General features: G+C 39.4%; 1 pseudogene; it reads left to right on the forward strand.

Moving 5' to 3' along the window:
* Positions 1-282: 282 nt before the first annotated feature.
* Positions 283-1,768, forward strand: LOC116095140 (annotated as a pseudogene).
* Positions 1,769-5,180: the final 3,412 nt, after the last annotated feature.

Consider the following 5,180-nt stretch of genomic DNA (forward strand, 5'->3'; position numbering starts at 1 on the left):
GCTCCAACTGATCAGCTTGTCTGTTTCAAGAAATAGCCATTATGTTGGGAGATGCAACACTTCATGTGTGGAGGGTCTGTCTGACCACCAAAATATTTATTTTAACTGTATAGACGTACAGCACAATTTAAAAAAAATTGATAATACTTAACTCAGTCCTGTTAGTAGACCAAAGCCTAAGACATGTTTACACTGAAGCTGTTTACAAAGTACAGAGGGCTTCATACATAAGATGAGTTCTTGTTGACTTGAAACAATTCTCAAGATAAAGGTCCTGGGAGAATGACTGAGGTAAATACAATCTCTGTGGGAGTCAGGATTTGTCCTAGCCCTAAGATAACATAGAAGTCACTAAGGCTGATTAAAAAGAAACAGATGATGTCTCTCTCTCTCTCTCTCTCTCTCTCTCTCTCTCTCTCTCTCTCTCTCTCTCTCTCTCTCTCTCTCTCGAATGAGTTTTATGGCCTAGAAGCAAATGTTCACAATTTAGGGGGGGAAGGGTCTGGGATAAGTAAAACATAACTTCTGTGAGATCCAGGCAGAGCCTGGATCATCAGAGAACAAAGGATCAGCAAGTTGTAAACTATATCCTTTCCCAGCATTCCAGGAGGAACAATGAAGCATTTCATCCAATTAAAGAGATAAGCTGTATATTTAACTTTTCCTGGGTTTTCTAATGTTTATGTGTGTACAAGAAGGCAGTTTTGCCCTCTACACTCATGTCTTGTCGTGGCAAATTACTTCCTTGCTATTTCTCCCTTTCTGACTCTTGTATCACTAGATTCATCATTATTCTTAACACAGAAGCTTATTTCATTTTCATAAACTTGGTACTTTGCATGATTACTAGTCTCATTTGGTATACAACCTCAGAATGTCTGTATAACAATCCAGTTTTACGTATGGTTGACAATGTACTTCTCTAAACTTATGTTTATTCTGGACCAGAGAAGAGTACCTTTTATTCCACTTTGGGCTGCCCCACCAATGATACAGGAGAACAGCCCCTCTCTTTGTTCAAATGGTGGTAGGAACACAAAAGGTACCTGAGTCCTGAATTCATTCCTCCAAGGGGAAAATTCAGAAAGAAAGAAAATATATTCTAGACAGGAGAAAGGTGTTTCATATTCTAGAGTTCTGTGTAGGAAGCACAAGCAAACAAACAAACAAACAAAAGCAGCCAGTTTTGGGGGATGTGCAGCCATCAATCAGGAAAAGGGATTGGGGCTACTTTCACCCTCAGGAACACAACTGAAGGATTGAAGGACAAGGTGTGGCAATTTGCTTTGAACCCTATAATCCTTGAATCCATGAGATCCAAGTGGTGAAGTTAGAGAAGCAAAAAGAGCAGCTGGACAAAAAAAACAAAACAAAACAAAACAAACAAAAAAAAAAACCCAGCCTGTTGTACTTAGGAAATGCCCACCCTGAATTCAGCACCTTTGATATAACTATGAAGCCGGTCTCACACCAGTCCTGCCAAGAAGTACCTGTTAACAAGTTGCAAGTTAAAATGAAACCAAAGCTGTGGTCCAAGCAAAGGATTTCAACATTAAAGGAATCAGATTTGACCTTGCTTTAACTGAAGAGCAAATGAAAGAAGCCCAGAAGCTGAACTAACCATGGCTTGAGCGTGATATGATGCAAGAGTATGGACACTTCAAAATTCGAAGCTGCATTCAGGGAAGAAATAGAAGCATCAAAGAGTCTTGATCCTGGGACTGGTGAAATGGCTCAGCAGGGGCTGAAGGAACGCCTCTGTGGTTAAGCTCTCTTCTGAGGACCTGCATTTGATTCCTACCTCAGGTGGCCTACAACCTCCTGGACTCTAGTTCCATGCGATCTTTTGCTCTCTAGACCCTGCTAGACCCTGCTGGACCCTGCTGGACCCTGCTGGACCCTGCTGGACTTTGCGTGGGAGTGGTGCATATAAATCCACTCAAGTGCATACATAACCATATGTGTGTGTGTGTGTGTGTGTGTGTGTGTGTGTGTGTGTGTATAATGTGTGTATACATATATGTATACATATATATAAATCTTTTTTAAAAGATTTTTTTCTTAACAAATTGACAACAAATTTGTTTGTTGGTTCACTATCTCAAAAGAAGTAGAATAAAAAGGCCTAGAATTACCTGGGTAGGGAGGTAGGAAGGATCTAGGAGGAGTTGGGGAAGGCAGGGAGTGAAGCCATGTCCATAATATGAATAGAAACATCCTTCCAATAGAGAAATAGAAAGAAAGTTGTCCTCTCACACACACTAACATCATCAACAACAATAAATTTTAAAATACTTAAAAGAAGTTGCAGTAGCTTCTTTCTGGAATGGATGTCAGTTAAATTTGTGGAGTTGTTGATGCTATTGCTGAGGCCAAATTGAACAAGTATTGATGTCTGCTAAAGCTTTCTTCACCTCGGTAAACTTCTTTCTTTCCACAGCAGGCGTTTCTTCTGGCCACACTTGGCTTTCTTGTTTGTGGCTTATGTATATCCTTTCACTCTTCCAAGACTTCTAAGATTGTGTGCTCTTGCAGTGGTTAATATTTCAGCTGGAAAGTGTCTCCTATGAGGTTTTTGAAGTGTAGAAAACAGCAGCAGCTCTGAGCTTTGAACAGGTGGAGTACCTGTCTTGTTATTTCCAGACAGCCTGAGGGTTATTCAGCTGACTGGAGAGCTGCTGGCTGGGGCTGTCAGCATTTCCAGCCTCTCTGGTAGTGAACAACACATAGGTCACTTTAGTGTTGGATCTACCTACTGTCCTCAGACTCAATTATCTCATTTGAAGAGTCATTCTCAAGTCTCTAAGGGGTATGACTTTCTCTCCCTATGAACTTTCCAACCTGAGGAAAGCCTCCTGCTTCCTGAACACTGGGGCTTGTCTGGGTCAAGCCTCCTGTTCTTCACAACTTGCCCCTCTGCAAAAATTCTCATACCTGACAGCCAGGGCAGGCTAAACTCAAGACTCTTCAAGCTATTCTCAATCCCCAGGGCATCTCAGATTCTAGCATTAGAATCTCTTAAATGGCACTAGGCTGTTGCTCTCTGACTCATATAAAATGGCAAAATGGGATTTTTCTATACTATTGACCCATCTGATGGAGGAGGAATAACTCTCTCACCAATATCTGCAGTCAGAGCTGGGGCTTCTGAGGACTATGGGCTCATAATGGGGGTAGGATGGTCTATATTATATCTGTCTTATCCTTTTCTAAACAACGTCTAAGTTGCTTTCTCGCCACCTGAGAACTGTATGTCTGAAGCCTTTCTTGATTTACTTCTCGGCTTTAACAGTCTTTTTTCTTGTTTCTGGAATCTTTTAACTTTCCTTATAGAGTTTCAAAACACTGCCTCATTTTTGTTTGTTTGTTTAGAATGTGGTTTAGTTTTTCTCATTCTCTTCTTCACTGACTCCCACAGAGATAGCCTTTGTTCAGTCATTATACCCACAAGTCCTCTAAGCTGGACCTTTTTCCCCTGGGAAAAATTTTAATTCTCTGTTTAGCAAAATAAATACCAGAAGAACTTTTCATCTTTGGGATTCATATTAATGTTACAAGAATGGAGAAGTTAAGAAGCTAGGAGCTACCTCAGTAGGTAGAATGCTTTCTACACAAGCATGAAACCTGAGGTTGGATTCCTAGTGCCCATGTAAAAAAGCCAGGTATGGTGGTTCCCACTCATACTCTCAGTACAGAAGTTTTCCAGTCAGTCTGGTTTACTTGCCCAGCTCCAAAACAATAAAAGCCCTTACCTCAAAAACAAAACAAAACAAAGCAAACAAGCAAAAAAAACAAAAACAAAACAAAGTAGATGTTTCCTCAGGAATGATATTAGAGGTTGATCTTTGACCACCACATGCACACATATAAGCACACACATAAGTAAATAATGGACTAATTAATCATAGAAGTAAACATACAGCAAACACAAGTTAAATCCTGTCTGGACGGTCCAAACTACAAAGCAGGCTCTACCAAGGTTGCTACCCAAATAGCCTTTCCAAACATGGTTATATTTCAGGAAATGCTGCCCTTTGGAGGGTGGAGATAGAAACCATTCTGTAGGCTTCAAAGCCATAAAGAGATGCCACTGATTAAGTATGGTGTATACCATGGATAAGTAAGTGATGGGATCGAAAAAAGGACATGAGCTCTGGGGATGTAGCTCAGATAGTAGAGTGCTTACCTAGTATCCAAAAGGTATTGTAGTCTAACCTGAGCTAAATAGTGTAAAGAGACATGAGAGTAGACCAAGAGGAAGTAAAGTATATGATATAAGAATACCAAAGGAAAAAAAGGTGAGTGATAACAGGAAAATGATACTCAAACGGAAATGGTTGATAATTTTCCAGAAAAAAAGCAATTAGATTTAGAACTTCTACATGGATACTTCATTTAGTAAACATTACAGTGACACCACAGACGTAACAGAAGGTCAGAAGAGATCCCAAGTTGTTTCATAATATACCTGTCAATGTCAACTGCAGAATATGCCATAATACATGCAGAGAGAAAAGAATCATCCTCCTAAAGTTATATTCCTTTCCCAAGTACCATTTAAGGATGCAGTTATGATAGACACACTCTGGACTTCAAGGAAGCTCCTTTAAAGAGAGGCCTACTGCTGCAGCTGCTGGATAGCAGGCACATGCCAGAGGTCACCTATTAGTAAGTTCAGCTATGACTTGCACTATATGAAGAGCTGATTTCCCCAAGATCACACATTTCTAAACAGACCATTTCCAGGACTGATCCAGGTGAGGGTAGTAGTATCATTTGTTCTACCTAAAGGCAGACCAGGTTACTATCAGCATCCTCCTTGGGATGCAAAATGGCATTTGATTGGAGTACATTAATGATATACAACTGTTTCCACCAATACCAACCTCTTCCTGTCTCTTTATCCTTTCTTTAAACCTGTATTTTGAATACACTTCTTATATACTAAATTCCATATGGAAGGCAGCTTCATGTGAACTCATACTGGCTTGTATTTATATGTTTGCATGTATGTATGTATGTATGTATGTATGCATGTATGTATATTTATATATGTTTGTGTGTATGTATACATAAGTATATACATAGAGATATGTCTATATATAAACATGTAAATATATGTACATATACATATATACATATGTTTGTTTGCATATCTATAAACTTATAAATATATTTAA

Source organism: Mastomys coucha, chromosome X (assembly GCF_008632895.1).
Source record: "Mastomys coucha isolate ucsf_1 chromosome X, UCSF_Mcou_1, whole genome shotgun sequence".
Taxonomy (NCBI): domain Eukaryota; kingdom Metazoa; phylum Chordata; class Mammalia; order Rodentia; family Muridae; genus Mastomys; species Mastomys coucha.